At 35.0% G+C, this 24,198-nt stretch overlaps 1 protein-coding gene across 2 annotated transcripts in view; it reads left to right on the top strand.

Annotated features, from left to right (window-relative positions):
- The window catches only part of Nrx-1 (Neurexin 1), a 186,394-nt gene that overhangs the window by 23,126 nt on the left and 139,070 nt on the right, over window positions 1–24,198 (top strand). The window lies entirely within an intron of this gene.

The following is a 24,198-nucleotide window of genomic DNA, read 5'->3' as shown; positions in this document are numbered from 1 at the left end:
AATGTCATGGAATTTAAAAATGTGCCTAAAAAGTCAGGGAAATGTCATGGAATTTAAAAATGTGCCTAAAAAGTCAGGGAAATGTCAGGGAATTTAAAAATGTGCCTAAAACGTCAGGGAAATGTCATGGAATTTAAAAATGTGCCTAAAAAGTCAGGGAAATGTCATGGAATTTAAAAATGTGCCTAAAAAGTCAGGGAAATGTCAGGGAATTTAAAAATGTGCCTAAAACGTCAGGGAAATGTCATGGAATTTAAAAATGTGCCTAAAAAGTCAGGGAAATGTCATGGAATTTAAAAATGTGCCTAAAAAGTCAGGGAAATGTCAGGGAATTTAAAAATGTGCCTAAAACGTCAGGGAAATGTCATGGAATTTAAAAATGTGCCTAAAAAGTCAGGGAAATGTCATGGAATTTAAAAATGTGCCTAAAAAGTCAGGGAAATGTCAGGGAATTTAAAAATGTGCCTAAAACGTCAGGGAAATGTCATGGAATTTAAAAATGTGCCTAAAAAGTCAGGGAAATGTCATGGAATTTAAAAATGTGCCTAAAAAGTCAGGGAAATGTCAGGGAATTTAAAAATGTGCCTAAAACGTCAGGGAAATGTCATGGAATTTAAAAATGTGCCTAAAAAGTCAGGGAATTTGAATCTCAAAATTTGGTGGCAACCCTGGGTTAGTTTGACCCTTTTAGGGGTCTTTTCGGACTTAGGGTATAAGTATAGATCGTGTGTAAGTGGAGAACGCTGGACGGAATGATAAAAAATAAAGCCCTGGTGCGTTTTTGTTTAACGGCGAGCGCGGGATTTGATTTCCAACTCTTCCATCACTCTTAGAAGGGCAGAGTCCTCCCGGCTATTCTTTTTATATCTGCGACACCGTTGTGAGAGGAGAGAGGAGAGGGGAGAGAGGAGAGAGGAGAATGGAGAGGGGACAGGGGAGAGAGAGGAGAGAGGAGAGGGAATGACCGGCGGAGCAACGATTTCGGCCGTGGCTAATAACGCGCAGTCAACCGCTTGTCTCATTTCTCTGAGAGAAATTCTCTTTTGACCTTTTCTTCTAATCTTATCCCGGGGCCGAATGGGAACGGGGGGGGGGGCACTTTATAACCCGCGTCTTGACCATCTTTCATTCGCCCAACGCCCGACCGCGAATTTATAAAGATGGCGTCTTCTCGAAGCAACCCGGCGTCGGAAGGAGAAGGTCACCGATGACCATTTGCCGGTTTCCATGGCAACGGTGTACGCAATTGATAGTCAAAACAACGCCACCATTTTTCTCTCTTTATTGTTTTTGTTAGAAGATGGCGCGCTGAAGATATTTTTGATCTCTAGCGTCGGGGCTGAAATTATAAATATTTGGCGTAATTATTTTCCAAATGGTAATAAAATTAATGACATTAATAATATTAATAAAATATATAAAATTAATGACATTAATAATATTAATAAAATATATAAAATTAATGACATTAATAATATTAATAAAATATATAAAATTAATGATATTAATAATATTAATAAAATATATAAAATTAATGACATAAATAATATTAATAAAATATATAAAATTAAAAAAATATATAAAATTAATAAAATAAATAAAATTAATAAAACTAACAAAGTTAATGAAATTAATAAATGAAATAATATTAGTAATATAAATAAAATTATTAAAATTAATAAAATTTTATTCGAGTGATCTATTGGAAATTATATTATATGTAACGAAAATGAATTTACAAGTTCAATTTAATTTACAGTAAAGACGAAAATCTGCCGCGATACGCATTCCAAGTAGAGGTATGGATTCCTGCCAAAGACTAACGATTTTGACATAATTTTTTCTATATAAATTAACGTGTCAATTTATCTGCGCGAGCTCAAGCGCGCAGTCCGATGTTGTTCTGTGGATGCTCTTTTTAAAAAATTGGGTCCCTAAATCAACGTCAGACTACTAGGGCTATCTAGCGATCAGTGAATGAAGTTTAAGGAATATTTATTAATATTAATCTGAGAGGCAGCTTTAGTAGGATTCGAGTAGAAGTCAGCCTACACTCCCGAGAATTTAAAAGTGCCAAATTCCGCGATTACTTTCCTTCTTTAGTTTGTAATTTCTTCCTAACCCGTTTAATGGGAGAATGGAGTCGGGCTGGCATTATTATATTTTCCGCGGCATCGCTTTTACGGTCGTTGCTCGGGATGAAGTCGACGCTCCGTTTTTTATTCCCGGCGCATGGGCTTGCACTTCCTTTCTTCGCAAAGAGCGCCTGCTTTATTGAGCTCCACCTTCCGAAACTGGACGCTCGTTCCTCCCTTATACGATATAGAGAGATAAGCACCGGTGAATCTTCCACCGAGTTTCCGTCGAACTAACTTGGCAGCGTCCGTCGAATCGTTGCCGACGTTTCCGTCAGAGGTTCTATCGGGTTTCGCTTAACCTCCTTAATGTATAGGATATTAAGGGATACCCCCCGTCGGGAAGAAGAAGGAAAAAATGAGATCGAATGTTGGCCGAGGCTTACGGATCTGTAGCGCGCTTTCTTTGCCGTAGGCACCATAAGGAGCGATTCTGTTCGTCTTTGGCCGTGGCTTGTAGGGGCAAGTGAGGCTTCCCCGCTCTACGAGATGACGGGGGGGGGGGGGGAGAAGCAAGCGGTCGAAAACCCTCCAAAATCGTGTAAATTTTGTAGCGGTCTGATGAAAGGCCTAGAGGTCGAACTTCGTATAGACGCTGTCTTGGGGGGGGGTCTAAGCCTGGGGTTGGTATATCCACTCTACACTGGAGTTCCGATTTTCAAAATTTACGTCTCCCATCTCGGCTAAAAAATGGACTTGATAAAAAGGAAGATATTTTTCTCAATATATTTCTCGTTCCACAAATACTCCTTAAATTCGAGGTGCACTTGTTTGAAGGTCACCCGTTTTAAAATCGTATACTATCTTGATTTTTTATTTCTTTGGTGTAAAGATTTAGAATATTTGGCTCGCAATCGTCTGCTGTTTTCAACGCGGCTGCGGGATCACGTCTTTCACATTGGCAACGCAAACCGGAACCTTAGATCAAACATTAATCCTCTAGTTAAATTAGCTTTGTTGATTTTTTTTTAGTTTATTAGTTGTTATGGTACAGGGGAACGATTTATCACGTTACAACTAAATAATACGTGAAAACATAAGTATATATTATATGTATGAGGCGCCAAACCGGAAAAACTAAATATAATAAAAAACAGAATGGAAAGCACTTTTACAGAAAAGAAAACACTTTTACAGAATGGAAAACACTTTTAGAGAATAGAAAACACTTTTAGAGAATAGAAAACACTTTTAGAGAATAGAAAACACTTTTAGAGAATAGAAAACACTTTTAGAGAATAGAAAACACTTTTAGAGAATAGAAAACACTTTAAGAGAATAGAAAACACTTTTACAGAATGGAAAACACTTTTACAGAATGGAAAACACTTTTAGAGAATAGAAAACACTTTTAGAGAATAGAAAACACTTTTAGAGCATAGAAAACACTTATAGAATAGAAAACACTTTTATAGAATGGAAAACACTTTTATAGAATAGAAAACACTTTTATAGAATAGAAAACACTTTTATAGAATGGAAAACACTTTTATAGAATGGAAAACACTTTTAGAGAATGGAAAACACTTTTAGAGAATGGAAAACACTTTTAGAGAATAGAAAACACTTTTAGAGAATAGAAAACACTTTTAGAGAATAGAAAACACTTTTAGAGAATAGAAAACCCTTTTAGAGAATAGAAAACACTTTTAGAGAATAGAAAACACTTTTATAGAATGGAAAACACTTTTAGAGAATATAAACCACTTTTAGAGAATAGAAAACACTTTTATAGAATAGAAAACACTTTTATAGAATGGAAAACACTTTTATAGAATGGAAAACACTTTTATAGAATGGAAAACACTTTTATAGAATAGAAAACACTTTTACAGAATAGAAAACACTTTTACAGAATAGAAAACACTTTTACAGAATGGAAAACACTTTTATAGAATAGAAAACACTTTTACAGAATGGAAAACACTTTTATAGAATAGAAAACACTTTTATAGTGCTCTCTATTTTATAAAAATGCTCTCTATTCTATAAAAATGCTCTCTATTCTATAAAAATGCTCTCTATTCTATAAAAGAGCTTTATATTATATGAATCTATTTAACCCATGAATATTCCACTCTTATCATTAGAGTTTAATAGATTCATGTTATTGACTACATTTAGTTTTTCCGGTTTGGCGCCTCAAATATATCTCTTATGGCAGAAGTATTCATCAGCCTATCCTTCTAGCATTATTTGCTTGAAGCGCGTACCTTCTCGGGTTCTTATAATTTCTCAAAATTCGTTTCTGAAGATAAAAATAATTCAGGACGAAATATATCAGTTATTTTTAAAACTTTTACGGAGGAAAAATGTGATTTATAATTAAGTAAATATCGCCTCCGAGTGTAATTTGGACGTTTTATATCCTCAGGTGGAGTAATACAGACGGTAAATTTTAAGCCGTGATGCGGTGTGCACATCCGCGGTTTGGAAGGAAGTACGCATCCATTGAAAAGAGCCTCGAGCCACCGAAGATGCATGTTTAATTTTAATGACTTAGATGGATACTTCTGTCGTAAGAGATATATTTTAAACTTCTGGTGAAAACTAGTTTAACCAGAAATTTATAATATATATCTTACAGTGGCGTATTAGGGGTAGAATCTAGCGCCGCCGATATTTTCTCTGGCGCCGAACCGCCGCCGCTGAGTCATTTACTTTTTGGCGGGCCGTCGACGCCGCCGCCAATTAATTTTGATCCCGCCGCCGAGTTATTTTTGAGATTTTATACGTAACTTTATTGTTTTTTCTTCAAAAACATTTTGGATTTTTTTTTGAAATTTTCAAAAGGGGATATGGAGAAACTTTTTCCCCTTCGTACCGCGGGCGCCGCCGAGTGATTTTCGCCGCCGAGTGATTTTCGCCGCCGCCGCCCAAAATCAAATAGGCACTATACTCTATTGAGGCGGCATTTTGCATTTAGGCACAGGTTTTCGTCAAACGCCGCCGCCGCCCAAAATCAAATAGGCGCTATGCTCTATTGAGGCGGAATTTTGCATTTAGGCACAGTTTTTCGTCAAACCGCGGAAGCATACACCACATCACGATTGAAAATTTACAGCGTGTATTACTCCGCGCCAAACAAAGAGAAATGTAAAAAACTACACTTCGTAGGAATATTTACTTTTTTTTAAATCGTATATTGTGTTGCACTATTTTTCCTTCAAAAACGTGCTTAGAAAAAAGCAACGGGAGCCGGCGATGGTAAAGAGCGGATTTCGTTACGGTTTTTGTGAGCTCCAGTCCAGGGTTCCGTTCAATCAAAGGGCCCCCCATCGTGTTTAAAAAAAATAAAAACAATTAATAAAACATTCTTTAGAAAAATTAGATTTTCCATTTACCCTGCCAAATGCATCTGATACACCCAAACGTAGGTTAATTGGATAGGCCCAAAACGGTGTTAGTCCAGTGCCCCAAATATTAACGGTCTGCCCCTGGGAAGGTAATAATAATAATAATAATAAAAATAATAATAATAATAATAATAATAATAATCAGCTAAGCTAATACCCCAGGCACCACCCTAGGCCCAAGTCATCTAGGATTCTAGGGACGTTCAATGTCTTTATCCAAGGTGGTCAGGTACATGGAGGGATACTTCTCTTTTAATAGATATATTATATACTTCTGGTTTTACGAGTCTGACAAAAAAACCGAGTTAATGGAAATAGAACTAAAGAAGAAACTATGTAACAGATTTAAAAATCGTGCAACCCTAGAAAGTTTTTAAACAAAATGTCGTTTCTAAACGACGTGCCGGTTTTCGGACATTATGTCGCTTTGAAAATTACTCTGTAATGCTATCTAACAAAAATGGCAGAGAGGTTTTAAAGTAAACTCTATTACTGCGGATAAAAAGGTCCCGTTTAGTTTTCCCAATGTTTTCCTAAGTTCGTTTCGCCAGATTTCGACTCCTCGCTTTTAAGCCCTTACTTCTTTGCTATTGCGAAAGAATCTCTGATGAAACCGAATAAACTCGACCCTCTTTAAATTTGTTTGCAAAATCCATTTGGAACTTGACTTTCTCTTCCCCCACTCCTTCATTTTTTTATCTTTAACTTCTTCTACGCTTTCGCCAGTCAGTACATAAATAGACATTTAGACAAGAATTGCTTTAAATATTTATACATTTACGTAGGTTTTTATTTGCATGGAAAACTCAAAGTTTAGGAAATTACATTTGGATTTTGGAAATACGAACTTTGAAGTCACTTTATATTGATATAGTATAAATAACATCTTATATAATATTTATAATATAATGTAATACATGTAAATAAATTAATAAATACATTCTTGATAATATATTTATAATATATAATTATTCATTATATTTATAATATATTTATAATTTATAATATATAATATAGTTATAATTTATAATATATAATTATTCATTATATTTATAATATATTTATAATTTATAATATATAATTATTCATTATATTTATAATATATTTATAATTTATAATATATATTATAGTTATAATTTATAATATAAAATATAGTTATAATTTTTATATATAATATAATATAGTTATAATTTTCATATATAATATAATATAGTTATAATTTTCATATATAATATAATATAGTTATAATTTTTATATATAATATAATATAATATTAGTTATAATTTGTATATATAATATAATATAATATAATATAGTTATAGTTTTTATATATAATATAATATAGTTATAATTTTCATATATAATATAATATAGTTATAATTTTCATATATAATATAATATAGTTATAATTTTTATATATAATATAATATAATATTAGTTATAATTTGTATATATAATATAATATAGTTATAGTTTTTATATATAATATAATATAGTTATAATTTTATATATAATATAGTTATAATTTTTATATATAATATAATATAGTTATAATTTTTATATATAATATAATATAGTTATAATTTTATATATAATATAATATAGTTATAATTTTTATATATAATATAATATAATATAGTTATAATTTTTATATATAATATAATATAGTTATAATTTTTATAAATAATATAAAATATTTGTAATATATAATATAATATATTTATAATATATAATATATAATATATAATATATTTATAATATATAATATATTTATAATATATAATATATTTATAATATATAATATATTTATAATATATAATATATTTATAATATATAATATATTTATAATATATAATATAATATATTTATAATATATAATATATAATATATTTATAATATATAATATATAATATCTTTATAATATATAATATATAATATATTTATATTGTAATAACAGAAATACATGTATTTCTGGTAATAATGTAGTATAATATGATTACAATGTAATATATGTCATCTAATATATAATGCAATTTATAATTTAATATTCATAATATATATAAAAAATTTACATGTTGAAAATTATTTTTAGATTATTTTCATGTTTTCGTAAACGAATTTAAGAGGGTGTAAAATGCTTCAAAACGTATTTGGCGAATATATTTGCTGGGTGCGCCTTTGAAAAATCCATACGTTGAAAATTCGAAATTTGTTGACTCTCTTTCGCGAATTTGCTATTTTGGGATTTGGATAGGAGTGTATTTTCCGCATTTATATCCCATTTCCATTTCAAACGTATACAAGATTATCCTCTCCCGAGAATTACATTTGCCGCCGGGAATACTCACACTCGCTTCACTATTTAACCTTTTCCGCGTTGAAACTTAAAAATAAACTTTATTAAATCGAGCCGTGAATAATTCGAAATTTAAACTCTACAGTGTGTATTCTTGTGACGTATTAGTCTAAGCCACGCCTTATACGAATGACGTTTGATGACGATGAACGAGCGAATTTTTTTATCGCGGGTTGTGCCGGTGGCCATTTTGTCTAACACAAGTTTGGAAGTTTAGCTGTGTTTCTAAGCCTTGGCAGATAACTGGTGAAAATGTCTAAATACAAGGTTGTTGTAATAGAAATATTTTTCGCATATACCTAATTTTATCACTCCCAGAAATGCCTTCGGCATATCCAGCATAAAATTTATCCTTCTCGTTATTTAAATTCATTAACATAAATAGCACCACGATTAGCGACTAGGAGATATCACAGACAATATGGCCGCCCGACGTTTTTTAAAACCGTTCCGATCCGAGATGGCGGTTTGGTCTTTACGCGGGAAATTCGAAATTGGGACTAAGCCCCGCCTCGTGAATTTAAGAGATCGAATGGCCCTGGCGTGGCGTTTCGTCGCTTACGTCATCAACCGAAGGGGTTACTTTCCGTTATTCGCGGGAATAAGAGACAACTTTGACAATTTTTTAGCTAACACCTTTTATTGGCAAAAGGGACGACACTATCTTGACCAACGGTTGACCCACCAACAGAACGAAACAAATGGGAACGTTGCATTGGGGTGTGGTGACAGGATCTACTACTTATTTTTCAGGCCACGCCTACTAAACATATCGTGGTGACCTCTGTTGATTGAATAGCAGATACAAATATCTTTTTAAATTCTAAATATTGAATAATTGTATTAATATGTTTAATTAAATAATTTCAAAGTTTAAAGTTTAATTTTGATTACAATTGTATGTTAAATATAAGGATTTTTTAGATAATTCATTTTAATTTTTATATTATTATTATAATTTTAAATTGTAAATATATTATTATTTATTATTAAAAAATAAATTTATTAACTTAAATATAATTCTGTTGACTATTTTGTACCCTCAAATGGCAACTACCACATATTAATTAGTCAATTAATCTCCGCGCCTAAAATTTGAAAAAGAGTGCACCATGGAAACGTGGGTATACCTGTTTGTTTGTTCTCGGTTGCTTCAATCCTTTCTTGCTTGAAAAGTTTTGACAAAGCGTTGCCCCATGCTTTTCACTTTGGATAGTGCTCCCTTTGAAAAGTGCCCCCGTTTCTATAAAACTGCCCCCTTTTCTATAAAACTGGTCCATTTTCTATAAAACTGGTCCATTTTCTATAAAACTGCCCCCTTTTCTATAAAACTGCCCCCTTTTCTATAAAACTGCCCCCTTTTCTATAAAACTGCCCCCTTTTCTATAAAACTGCCCCATTTTCTATAAAACTACCCCATTTTCTATAAAACTGCTCCCTTTTCTATAAAACTGCTTAAAAGTGCTTCCTATTCTTTAAAAGTGCTCCCTTTCCTATAAACGTGCCCCTTTTTCTATAAAAGTGCTCCCTTTTCTATAAAAGTGCTCCCTTTTCTATAACAGTGCTCCCTTTTCTATAACAGTGCTCCCTTTTCTATAACAGTGCTCCCTTTTCTATAACCGTGCTCCCTTTTCTATAACCGTGCTCCCTTTTCTATAACTGTGCTCCCTTTTCTATAAAACTGCTCCCTATTTGAGAAGGTATGGCAAGGAGGAAAGATTAGGAGATGCAACTCGGCTTTTGCCTTGATTTTTTAAAACCTCCAAATTGATACAAATTTATTGCAGTCGTCTTAATTATTTCGTCCAATAAATAATATTGAAATGGACCGAATCGGCAATTCCTTACAGGTATAAACACATCTGGAGCGAAGACCTGGGAGGTTTGATTTTAATGCTCCTATTGATACTAGATGGCGCAAATTTAAACCTTTTGGCGGAAATAAATAAATATTTTCTGATTTATTAGAAAAAAAGTTATAACACTATTGTAAGCGAAAACAGTAATTAAATAGAATTAAAAAAATTGTATTTCCCGTAATTTTTACATAATTTAAAGTTTCTACGTTTGAGACTGTGGGCGCCATCTGGTAAGATTTCTGGTATTTAAAAATCGACCTCTAATGACGTTACTCCTGTGAAAGTATCTTATCTCTCGGCATATGTGTATCGTTCTATTACTATAACTTCCGTAATTTCTATGACTGTTTTAAAATAGCATCATAGTGCAGTGCATTGAGTTGGGAATAAATAGAGGTGCAACTAAATCTGGCTGGCGCGGGACCAATTTCGTTCAATAAGGAGACCATGTCAACTTTATCGTTCTACCGTGGCGGCATCTGTCTCTAGTGGTGGCAACTATATTGCAATTGAATTTTTTCGTGAATCTGACGCGAAATTGAAATGTATGATTTCTCGTAACAAACAAACCTTTGAAGTTGTTTAAAAATAATTTTATTCTGTCAACATGATCCTTTTTAACTCAAGTTACGGTGAGTTAGCTAATAATTATTTATTTTTAGCCATATAACTTTACAAAATATAGATGGCGCTACCGCCTAATTATAAAGATGAATTTCGTACAGTCTTCTCAGAACAGGTTCCGCGTAACCATGGCAACCGAAATCGTAATTGTACTTCTAGCAGTATTATTCCCAATTCAATGGTGCAGTGTGTCGGTTACTTACCTATTTTTACTAGTAATTATAGACTAATGGTCATAGTATAAGAGCTGAAATTCACGTAGCTATTGGTAATTATATCGCCTAACTGACACACTTCAGGAACGTAATTACAGACTTATAGCCATAATCTATGAACGGGAATTCTTGGTATTTAGAATTAGGTCCGTGACTTTATAGTTTGTCAATGCGTAAGAACGTAGTCAATTTTCTAATTCGGACGTGAGGTAGTTAAGTTCCCAATTATTTCCGAATTTGAAATGAATTTTGAAAATTCGCGAGCGAATGCGCTTCTGCCATATTGACGCTCATATCGAGGTCACGGCGCGTAATGACACAGAGCTTGATACAAATTTAATTGTAATTAGCGACTCAAATGTGGAGTCCAGATAGTGGGTGGGAACGGATCGTGAAATGAATACAACTACCTTGGAAGGTGACGTGATAGTGGGCGGTCTCGTTCGAGAAGAGAATTCAATCAAACTCCCGAATTGGGCCAATCTCGCGTCTAGCGTAGTGAAGCGCCGGACGAAAATAGTACGAAGCCATCGAAGCGATACGTTCAGGTGGCGCCACCTTTATTTGGCGTCTACAGACGAGTTAAAAGGAGTATCAACTTCGATGTTTATGACTTTAACTTTGCAAATTTTTGCATGCTTTGAAAAACATTAAAAACCAGCCCATAAAGTGTGTTAGCAGACGAACTTTTGATTTACATCCGTCTCCCTTTAATTTATTATTACACAGTCTCAGCCCTAACATCGCGAAAATTTAAAATCAAACTACTGGAAGCGTCTAAAAGTTTGGTTTTCCAAAATAGTAACTCTTTGAAGTCTATAGAAAATCTTTGCAGCCTTTTAGTGACATTTTTGGTTTTTGGTAAAGTAAGGACACGACGCCGAAATGGACAACCCCTTTAGGCTAGTCAGATTGGTTTTTAATACTGTCCAAATACGGATTTGGTCGTCACATGTCCTTAAAGGGGAATTGTCACCACCCTAAAATTGGTTAAAAACCATTTAAATGGATAGAGGACGTCCGAAAATGGTTTTACAAAAAAATTCATGTTAATAAAATTTCAGTATTTGATTTATTATTAGCAACCAAATTTCGTGTTTTATCCCCCGACTCAAGAATGTCAGAACCGCTTGGTTGAACCTACCTGCAGCGCCATCTCGTGAGCGAAATATTATTTTCCCCGGTTTTATCGTTTTTCGGTCGGAACTGTCGTCTGCTACGACATTCTCCTTGGCTTTTTAACCGTGTTATACTCGTTGATTGTAATTTATCGTGTTTTTAAAATGCCTTACACGCCGTCCTTTCTCAAATTTTTGCCGCTTCATTCTTTTGGCGCTGTACGTAGGTTCAACCGCGATTTCTGAAATTTTTTGGAGCCGTTTGATGTAGGTTGCGGAAAAAGTTGCGTAACTTTTTAAATACTTTTCCAATAACTATAAAAATTTCAGGGACATAATTATTAATATATTTTCTATCATTCTGTAAAAAAACCTCGTAAATTTTGGTTTTGGTGACGATTCTCCTTAAAATAAATATTAGTCTTGAAAATGTTTTAATAAAAGGTTTCGTAAACTTCATCATGTAAATTGTTGAACTATAAATGAACAAAGTTTGTTGGTTTCTAGAAACTGTTGTCTGCTAAATAATGGTTCAGCAACGAATTTTTAGATGGCGGTAGTGTAATTACAAAGGTTTTGTCTGCTATGACTTAAAAATAACGAATATTGAATCTCTAGTATATTTTTACCAATCTAGTCACTATGATCGACTTGTTTTAAACTAGTTTTAATTCCTTATTAAAATGGTGGATCAAATTGTGTTCCCAAAGTATTGCAAAATTGGGCAGATACAAATTCAATTTTGATCGAAGCTTGGATCCTAAATGTGTCATAATTTGATGGAAATTCAATTACATTAACGTTTGATCCAAACACAATTGGTTTCAAACCGAATGTGTCTTGATTATGGTTGGATCCAATTTTGGTCATTGGATCGAGTCATTCTCGTAAGTCATTTAGGGTTGGCAAAAACCGGTTTTTGCCGGGACATGTGGGGAAAAATGGAAAAAACTCTTTTCATGCTAAATTAATCATTGATATATCTATTAAGTGACTTATTTGGTCATTACAAATAGGAGAGATGAAAAAAAGAGTGAATAGAATAGAAGAATATACTGCTTTTATTATTTATTTTTTATTGAATTTTGCCACTAGAGGCGGAAAAAGACATGGAAGTACGATTTTCCACACGGTTTTTAACAGGAAAACAACAGGTGGAAAAAACCGCGGAAAAATCTGGTTTTTTCCACCATTGGCAAAATTCACAGTCTCGCTAAAACTGTCTTTGAATGAAATGTACGACGAAGTTGACTTGTTTTAATTTATCCCGATCTGGATGGACGCGTATAATTCCTAGACCGTAACAGGCTAAGACCCAACTAGTTTGACCCCAAAGGTAGTGTTGACTTTTTGGAAATTTCCTTTCAATCTCCTTCAGTTTGTGAACTTTCTACACTCTTATCATCTCGGCCAAAGCCGGGATATTATGCTAATCGGGGACGCTAAGCCTAGCTTCTCCTTCCCAATTTCGTGATAGACAGACGCTCGATTTGCCGACGTTTAATAGACTGAGAAATTAGGATACTTTGAATACGGTGGCGTTGAGCGAAACTGGCGAAGAAGTGAGATACCATCCGATATCTCGTAATGATACCGCCCCGGTTAATGTCGCGATAAATGCAACGTAATTACGTCATACTAACTAAAATTTGATAATATTTTGTGCTTTTAATGGTTCATTTGTACGCAAATTTCCGTCGATAATCCGGCTACTTATCGCCACGAGTTTCTCAAATTTGCCCATTAAGTGAAATCATAATTCTATAATATTTTTCGTAAGTATGACATTTTGTATTCTAAACGAGCAATATTTTTACATGGAGCTACAAACGTCACAGATTTTCTTCCAGCGATGACTTCAGCTCAGTAATGACTATTTAGATAGTTAATTTTTTTGTGACGTCACAGTAACACTAGGCACAGACAGGCTCGAAAAGAGAGAAGGGGAAGCAAGAACAAATTCAGGGGACCGTGCAGCCTGGGGGCCCGAGTTTGAACAAACAAGGTATCCGTCTCCCGGAATTTTCCGCCGAAACCGTGTATTTAACTGCAGTAATAACGACTCTTACGGGCCCGAATTATTGCTCTACACGGGCCCGGGCCCGCTCTCGATAGAAATGAACTCAACACGTACGCTTTAGATTTCCAGGGACGCGTAATCGGAAAGTGGGAAGTTTATTCGTGACCGAAAACTATCGCTACGCCCCCTTTGGTTCGCCATTGAAACCTAGATAGGTAGCGGCTAAAGCAGACGCTATTAGTTTTTCCCCATCGTTATTCGTAAATTTGACTACATTTTAATATAATTTTTGCATCGTGTGCTTATATTTTGATAAGTTTACTTAAGAAAAACGTTCTTATGACTTTTGAATTTGTTCTTCAGTCGCTAGATAATTGGCGCTACTTCGGAGAAGCTATAGCGCCGTTACGCCACCTAGACTCGTTTCGATCGCGAATAGACAATTTTTATTAGTGTACACCCTTGCCTAACCTTTGATATTTTTGATCGCGAAACAAGTCAGCTTACATCTAGGAGCAACAAACACAGTACCCCGCACAAGGATAACGCAACCCGTCAAAAGTCGCGCCTTTTCTCGCGAACATTTTTCATTGGTTAGACGCTTTAACGCCTGCTGTCGTCGGAAGGGGAAAATTCGGAAATTGTCTTCCCCCCGCCCGTAAAACGTTCAGCGTAAAGGTTCGTCCAATGAAATTTGTACACAAAACTGCGTTAGCGTGTTTAAAGGCTAACTGCGTTCTCCTTGTGTTTGTGGCTTCCACGAATAGTGGCAAAAATGTAATAGAGAGATCTGGGCTGCGCTGGGAATTGGGACGGAACTCTTCTTTGTATTCTTCGTCTTATTTTCGCGGCATTCTCTGAATACATTTCGCACTCTCTTCTCCACCTCTACCAGCGCATCTACCTCGTCCTCGAACAGCTAGCGGCGTTCGTCAGGGAAGACTCGTGATAGGCGTTGACAAGAAGACTAGGCCTCCTCATTTTTCGCCTTTTCGCTTTCCGGGATTGTAAACGACAGCCTGCGGGCCAAATGGCAACGTTCTTCCGAATTTCGAATAACGAATTAGGCCTTTTAATTGATGTTTTGAAGCCCCCCTCCCTTTTGTTGGACCGTTGTTTGTGGCAAATACAACGGTTCGTAGACAGACAAAGCCTAGCTGTCTCACCTCCGCTCGAAGCTATATGCCGTAATGGAAAGCGAATTAGTTCAGACAGGCATTTAGAGATGGCGGTAATTATCGATAATAGTCGCGAATCATAGTTGGAATAAGTTACGTGGAAATGATAGGGGCTTTATTTGCTATTTTAATGATTTTCTCAATAGCTTGAGGCGGTGGAGTTTAAATATAATTTATACTTCAATTTTTAAAATCGATTATTATAAAAATATTATTCTTAAAGTGCCTTTCTAAAATAGGAAAATCTTTGTTCTATTTAGTGTTGTAAGTCGGAAAATGACCGAGGCCTTTTTCCGGAAAAAAAGTTTTCATTCCAGGATTAGTCTAATCAAGAACGTATACATGTATAAGAACGTTGAACAAAAGGCACCGCTTGGGCCATGATGCAATCCGTTTCAGACTAATTCCGCCCTAAAATCCGCGTGCAGCGCGCGCTTGAACTTGAAACGGTTTTAACCTTTAGCGCGCGCTGCACGCGGGTTATTGGGCGGAGTTATTCTGTAAACGATTGAATCATGCCACCAGGCTCCAATTTGATCGTTCAACGTTCTTATACATATATACGTTCTTGGTCTAATATATTGTTTGCAAATTTAAATAAAGCGGCATTTTCGCCTAATTTTTTCGAATCTAAAAGTAAAACTAAACCTCTAGACTAGTTTAAACTGATTAACAATGTAACACTATTAAAGTTGTTTTGTAGTACGTTTACTGATATTAGACATTTTGTATCGTTAAAAAGTAAAAAATAGTGTTGTAAGTCGGAAAATTTCCCGCTCGGAAAATTTTCCGTATTTTTCCGAAAAAAATAAAAAAAAGTTTTCATTCCATGATTAGTCTAATATATTGTTGGCAAATTGAAATAAAGCGGTATTTTCACCTCATTTTTTCGAATCTGAAAGTAAGACTAAACCTGATTAACAATGTAACGCTATTAATGATTCGTAGTATGTTTACGGTTATTAGACATTTTATATCGATAAAAAGTTAAAAACATTAAAAACCCTTAAAAGGTAATTTATGTTTCAAATTTTTATTTTTCCGATTTGCGGAAAATTTTCCGCAATTCTTAAAATTTTCCGGAAACTTTTCTGGAAAATTAACATCCCTAGTAAAAAACATTAAAAACCCTTAATTTATTTTTCCGATTAGCGGGAAAATTTTCTGGAAATTTTTCCGCATTTTATTTTTCTGGAAAATTAACAACACTAGTTCTATCTAATGATATAAATTAATTGTAAACGTAATTTTTCAATAATAATTAAAAAAAATAACAGAACCGTATTATCAGGTTCCTAAAATACCTAGAAGTCCCTTATTTCTTTAAAGACAGTAAAGCAGCCCTTTTCGGTTTTAAATAAATAAATAAAAAATAAATAAATAAATAAATAAATAAATAAATAAATAAATACGAGTATATTTTAGTTTCCCCAAACGTTGTTGGTCTTTTTTACCTAATTGGCGTTTTATAATTTTATACTTCTGTTCCTAGACATTAAACAAAATGATGATGATTAATTAATTATTTTGAGAAAATATAGTTACATTTGTTCCTATTTGGTTTCAACATTATTGTACGGCGTTTTCATCTCGAAAAGTCCCTTTTCCCTATAATAGAGTAATATCGCTCTGTAGCTTTGAGCTATGGCCGCCATTTTGAGGGAAGTTAAAATGTTGCTCTTACGTCACAAGACCAAGCTTTATTAGTATATTGTTCGCACGAGCGATTTGCACGCGCTCGTAGGCTTGTAAAAGTAAGAGACTGTGGCGTAAGAGCATGGACCAAGAATCTAAGGGGACTCACTGTTCAGGCTTTAAAAAGCACGCGTGAATACTGGGAATAGGAAAATCACGGATAGTTTTAGTTCAATGTGGACAAACTTGGCGTCGCTGAAGTCGATTTCCGGCGTAGTTTCGTAGAGAAGCTGGAGCGTTCGCGTTCAATTTTGACAAAATGGCGCCGTTGTTGTCGGTTAAATGATGAGGCTTACTAAGTTTTAGACCTTTAATTTTTGAAATTGGTTCTTTAAAAGTCTAAGTAATGGTAATTAGCCATTGTGTAAAAATAACCAGTAAGCCGCGTATAGTTGAGGTTTTTTTAATCAAATTAACTCGAATCCATTTCATTTCTCAACTTAAAAAATTGAATGAACTAAGCCTAACCTAACTTTCTCGCACGAACTGTCGCCTAAGCCCCGACTAAGCCTATCGTAGTAATAGTTGAACAGAATCTTTGAGGCGCTTCAAAGTGGCTGATGTACCTCGGTAAGCCTTCCGATTTAGGCCACGCCTACCGTGTCCAAATATCGGGAATAGTAAGTCCCTTTAGATGGGGTGGCGGAGTGGTTAGCACTTTCGCCTCGCAGCAAGAGGAGCCGGGATCGATCCCAGCTTGTGGCACTGGGTGAAAACTCGGAAAAACTCCTTATGTGTTGAGTTTGCAAATTATCTCCCCACCGGTGTAAGGGGTTTCCCCTTCCATAAAAACTTGTTGAGGTTAACGGTAATAGTGAGTGTAGGGAGCTGTTGGCTCGCGTGGCATGAGGGCTTGCCACCACCCTCTTCCGCATTGTAACCCGGCCACCTGAATTAATGGCTTTAAAAGTCACTTGGTCACTTAGGCCTAGGGTGGTGTCTTGGGTATTAGCCTATAGCTGATTATTATTAATAGATTCTTGGTCCATGGTAAGAGCAACATTTAAACAAGAACGTTACTTTATAGAAATAACTATTTTATTTTTAAAGGTTTTGGTGGGGCCCTGAAATTGCGCTGCAGATCGAGTCTAGAAACTTCTACTCCATGATTTCGTACCTAGTTATATAGACCTACCACTTCTATTTCTTATTATAAATACCTGGTTTTACCGTATATTTGAGGTTGATATGTAAAACAAAAATGATGTGTAAAAATGGAGGCGTAGTCGCGGACAAAAAGTGTAAAGATAAGACTCATACGCGACGATAAAATAAAGAGAAGGCGTTATTTCCACTTCACGCCTGTCCGAACGGACAGTGTTTTATTCCGAGAGAAAAAGTTATTAATAAACCTTCTCAGTCTTTCTCTCTCCGCGAGATTGGGGACTGGCGGCGAGGAAGTCCGATGTACGACCTAGTTTGGGGTTCTAGTTTTAGCCGCGCCACCGACAGAGTTCAACTGTCAACGAGAGAGAAAAGCAAAAATGATAGCTACGTGTGGAGAAATAATATAATTGCGAATCTAGATCCGCTTCCGAGTGTCTTTTCCCGTTGGGATTTCAGCCGTATACAAACGCTTTTTTGCCCGAGGAGAAACCTACGACAGCCTTCGAGAATACGTTACTATTCATGTGGTGTACGCGATTGTATGGTAGGGTATCCTATCGTACTGCTCCATATTACATTTTACCATATTTATTTTGAGATTGACAATTGTTTTCAAATGATAGCAGAAGAAAATAGGGGGAAGTACGCTTCTAGTCAGCTTTGGAAAGGCGTCACTTTTCACGAATTTTCGCGCCAAAACGGTTTGGCGGGAAATCGCGGATGAATACATCGTTTAAAAAGTCATTTTTCTTAAATTGAACAATTGTAACATATTGCCCTTCTCATTCTCTGCTATTTGAGCTAAGGCGTATTTGCTTTCGTCGATTATAGCCGTGTTGAATCAAAACAAAAGTAGGACTACTTTTTCAGTTTGGTTTATTATGCGTAAAAAGGCGTTTTCGTGGGTCACACGACGACTTCTACGGCTCAAAGCTACAGATACGTACTTCCCCTATTTTCTTCTGATGATAGTTATAATTTTTTTAATTTTCTAGTCGTCATTTATCGGGTTTGATAGTCAAAATTTATCGGGTTTTCTAGTCGTTATTTATCGGGTTTCATAGTCAAAATTTATCAGGTTTTCTAGTTTTAATTTATCGGGTTTTCTAGTCATAAATAATGGGTTTTCTAGTCGTAATTTATCGAAATTTCGTGTCAATATTTAAATTTTTGTAGACCTAATTTAAAATAATAATTTAAAATTTTTAATTCATTTTTACATTTTTCAATCATGATATAAAAGTTTCGAATCATAATTTATCATCTTTTCTAGTCATATGTTTAAAAAATTTATAAATCGAGTCCTTATTTGAAATTTTCGAGTCTTAAAGGCCTAGGTTTTTTTTTGCCTGTCCCCCTTTAAATTAACTTAGTGGAGCACAAATACCCTGGTGGTAGGCCAACCGCTGAACATGTTGGCCTAATTTAAAGGGGGACAGGCCGAAGAAAACCTAGGCCTTTAATAATAGTAGTAAGTGAAAGGCTGGCCACCACCATCGTACGTGACATAACCCTGCCATCTGAAATAAAGGCATTAAAAAGCGCTCGATGACTTGGGCCTAGGGTGGTGCTAAGGGTATAAGCCTAGAGGATTATTATAAAAAAAATTCCGTCTCAGTTGGAAATTTTCGAGTGTCATACGGACAATTTACGATAAGAAAACGAAGAGACGCTTGAAGACAGTTTTCCCACGCAGTATTTTCGTATATTTATCTGCAGTTTCTAAACCTATTCATTAAGGCGATCCTGTCTGAGTAATCTAACTCTGACCCACGTCGACGAAATGTTATATCTCTTTTGATTATTGATTCCTCCTTTCATTTTCGTCCTTTCTGTTGGCTCTTAATAGAAGGCGCTGTCATTGACTGTCAAATAGCAGAACTGAACGGGTTTTCTTCCATCCGAGGTGCCGCGCGAAAATAGCGTAAAATTCGCTCTATTGCGTGAGTGCGTGACTGGAAAAAACACACCTTGATGAAAGAAAGATAAACGGGGGGTAGGCAAGGGGGGGAGAAGATGGTGTTTATGGTACGGAAATGGACATTGATTTGATGGGCCAAGCTGCGAGGTGGTCGTTTCTGCCGCGGCTCTCTGGCGCGAATATTTTCTTATTTCAAGCGTCACTAGATGGCGTTTTTCTGTTTGAGGTTAGCTCGCGCATTTCTTTTTTTTTTGCTTTTTTACGACCTAAATGAAAGTCTAGGAATCGATAAACTGGCCCCGCGTCTCTCGCGTCAGACTTTTCCGCGTTTTCCACCTCCCTTTTTCTACTAAATTAAACTTTCTCTCCGCCAGGTGGGGCGTTCTACCCACTCTTACGATATATAATATGTACTGAAGTACATACGCGCGGAGGTATCTCCGTAATATAGCTTTACTCGTTTCATCCTAATCGATGAATTTGATGCAATTTAGACGTCTAGATGCTCTTAAAAGACTCGAGGAATTCCTTATTGGGTTAATTTACCATTCGGAATGGCTCTTTAGTTTTTTATTTGTTCCTGTTAAAAAATATCCGTTACTTTGAAACTTTTACGATATTTTCAATCGCGTTTTCTGTTTTCTACTCGCGTTTAGCTTATTTGAAAAAATCGGAGCAATATCAGATTTCTCCATTATACTAAAACATTAATACAGTCATGAAATAACGCAAGCAATCGTAGTACACCGCTTAAAAACATTATGAGGCTGTAACTATGATTTAGTTGAGTATTCGGTACAATTATTCGACCGGGGCACTATGAATTGTATCATAAGTAATAACAATAAGTGTAACACTTGCAATGGTTTTCATACTAATTTTCTTACTAAACGAACTTCAACTGGGACTTTCAACCGAACTTTATAGTATAACTAGAGATCAAATAAATAAACAGGCAAAATTTCGATTAATAATAAAAATTTTGGTTAACCGTTTATTTATGAACATTTTATACGAATAAACAACGATTTAACATGCAAAAATAATGGGTTTTTTTCGGATAATTGTCATGAATAAAAATAAATAATTGGATAATTTCTTATTCAAACGCCGATCTCTAACATGTAAGTACAACAGGGAAATGCCCCCCTTTGATGAGCTATGAATGCACCAATAAAAGTATGAAGTCCCCCCCCCTTAGACTATTTACGAATGTTGCCCCTTTTTACACCAATCAAAAATGATTTGTGTGTACTGGGCACACGTACAGTGTAGCCGATGCCGCCGCCGCTGATGCTGCCGTATTCGACATAGCTCTTCAACAATTAGGTCTAGAAGGGAAAGGGATATCTCAATCGGAAGGAAATATCATGCCCTCGGTAACCCGTTATGAATTTATGGAATCGGAGAACAACAAGTTAATCATTTTGCTACTTTAGTGGTTTTGGGCAATTTTTGCATTACAAATTACATATTTTTTAAAAATAAGAGTCACTTGGTTGAATATTATATTTTTAGTAGTACCGATCATTTCTGAACTATGTTTTCGGTGGCATTCAGAAATTTTAATTTTAAGTATGATTTCTGGCCAATTCGCCATCTAACTCTTTTGCGTTTCGCCACTTTATTTTGCAAAACCAGGTAACTTGAAAAATTCGGTTTATCTAAAAATTAATATAAATGAATGTTTTCGTGTTTCGCTACCTTATTTACAAAACCAGGTAACTCAAAAAAATCATTTACGATAAAATTCCTCTTGTGATTTTTAAGATAATGTTCAAGATGATTGAAAATTTGTTTAAATTTAAATTAAGCATTTAAAATATAGCTATAACATCGGGGGGATTGTGTGTACTTAAATGTCCGTGACATCTTGTTATAACGCCTGCCTTGCTTGGTAGTACCGTAGTAGTATATTTCACCTTGGGCGTATTTAGACACTCTTGGGGAAATAAGGTCTGTGATATTTTTCATACTTATTTTTAAATAGTGGACATTTGATTAGATCTCACGGGAATACTAAACTTAAAGATAGGCCTCCTAATCAAAATTACAACTTAAGACTAGCTAGGAAAACAGTTTTTCTGGTGAAGAAGCTTGTTATTGAATTAAAAGAACACATTTTATCTCTTTATTTTCTAGAAGCGAAAATATACTACACTTTGATATTAGTCAACTAAGACCAAAGTGTAGTATCTTTTCGAAATAGTTTTATTACAAAAATAATAATAATAAAAAATATTTTATGGATAGTCAGGGAATTTTAAAAATTAGTTTAAAAATCAGTGAAATGTCAAGGAATTTTAAAAATTAGTTTAAAAATTAGGGAAATGTCAGGGAATTTTAAAAATTAGTCTAAAAATCAGGGAAAAGTCAGCAAATTTTAAATTTTTTTTCTAAAAATCAGGGAAATGTCAGGGAATTTTAAAAATTAGTCTAAAAATCAGGGAAAAGTCAGCAAATTTAAAAAATTTTCTAAAAATCAGGGAAATGTCAGGGAATTTTAAAAATTAGTTTAAAAATCAGGGAAATGTCAGGGAATTTTTAAAAAATAGACTAAAAATCAGGGAAATGTCACTGGGGAATTTAAAAAATTGGTCTAAAAATCAGGGTAAAGTCAAGGAATTTTAAAAATTAGTCTAAACATAAGGGGAAAATGTCAGGGAATTTTAAAAATTAGTCTAAAAATCAGGGAAAAGTCAGGTAATTTTTAAAATTAGTCTAGAAGTCAGGGAAAAGTCAGGGAATTAAAAAAAAATAGTCTAAACGTAAGGGGAAAATGTCAGGGAATTTTAAAAATTTGTCTAAAATCAGGGAATTTAATTTTGGTTGCAAATAGGAAACCTTTACTAAAATATAGGCTATATAAAAATACAAAGGTTTTGCACAAAATAAGTCGGGGATAATCTCCGGAGATGGTCAGGGAAAACCTGGCAAAATTAGGAAATTGGAATCTGAAAAAACTGTGGCAACCCTGAAAAGGTTCGACCAGAAAATTAGCATTAAAACAAAAGGAAGTGTCATACTTATCGTTCTCACGTTACTAATGCCATAATTAAAATAGGCATTTCCTATTTAAGACTAAATTATCCAACAATGACGAAAATAGGCAAATTGTCCGACTATTTAAGTCGTTCAAACAAAGTCCATTTAAAAGCGAAGCAAACAAGCGGAACTCGCGGTAAAAGTGGAGGTAAACGAAACGTTTCTTTCTATTAGTTAAAATAACCGCGCTCGATTGAAGCCCGCCGTAAGTAAGCCGTTGTTTTTCTCGTATTCTCTCGTTCGCCGCTGGATCCGGGCGTAGGCGAAGAGAGATGGTACATCGCCCACGCTGCGTGACCTTTTTTCCTCGGCGGAGGAAGCGAGCGCCAGGAACCATTAAAAGTTTTGGGCCTTTATCCCCGGCGTTTTTGCGCTGGCCGGGCTTCGAATTGTTTCGCCCGCTTTATTGTTAATGAGGGCCAAAGATGCCTTTATTATTTCCCCGCATTGCCAGACGAGCTCTCTTTTCTACTCTTGTAATTGATAATTAATTCGGTTTGTTGGCTTTCGTCTCTGTTTCGTTCCACTACAATTTCTAGCGTCTCTGGCGTGCCTCGGTTTAGTTACCAGTATTTTCATTGCGTCAAACGCGTGACGTAAGGGTTGTTATACCGTATGTAAACCTGGTTCACCGAGGTTTTCCCAAACGGCACATTTTTCCTAACCCAAAACGGCACATTTTTCATAACCCGAAACGGCACATTTATATAACCCGAAACGGCACATTTTTCATAACCCGAAACGGCACATTTTTCATAATCCGAAACGACACATTTTTCATAACCCAAAACGGCACATTTTTCATAACCCAAAACGGCACATTTTTCATAACCAAAACGGCACATTTTTCATAACCCGAAACGGCACATTTATATAACCCGAAACGGCACATTTTTCATAACCCGAAACGGCACATTTTTCATAACCCGAAACGGCACATTTTTCATAACCCAAAACGGCACATTTTTCATAACCAAAACGGCACATTTTTCATAACCCGAAACGGCACATTTATATAACCCGAAACGGCACATTTTTCATAACCAAAACGGCACATTTTTCATAACCCGAAACGGCACATTTATATAACCCGAAACGGCACATTTTTCATAACCCGAAACGGCACATTTTTCATAATCCGAAACGACACATTTTTCATAACCCAAAACGGCACATTTTTCATAACCCAAAACGGCACATTTTTCATAACCAAAACGGCACATTTTTCATAACCCGAAACGGCACATTTATATAACCCGAAACGGCACATTTATATAACCCGAAACGGCACATTTTTCATAACCCGAAACGGTGTAAGGCCCTAAAAAAACCAAGATAAGATGTGAAACCCGGGTTATTTAAATAAATTAGCAAATGACGAGCGGAATATCTACGAAAAGAAGTTGGCAAAGTTTATCAAATTAGGCCTTTGACAATTTACCTTCGGTATCGAATAAAATTAAAATTTTCGGTCTCCATTTCTAATTAAACTGCTCGAACAAATTTTAAAAAGGCAGTTAACCATTTTTAACGTGTAACTAAATTCTTAATCATTTGCAAATTATTAAA

This window comes from Leiobunum rupestre, chromosome 6 (assembly GCF_980474605.1).
Source record: "Leiobunum rupestre chromosome 6, qqLeiRupe1.1.hap1, whole genome shotgun sequence".
In the NCBI taxonomy this organism is placed as follows: Eukaryota; Metazoa; Arthropoda; class Arachnida; order Opiliones; family Sclerosomatidae; genus Leiobunum; species Leiobunum rupestre.
Note: the sequence above shows the minus strand (reverse complement) of the source record. Positions and strands in the feature narration are given on the sequence as shown.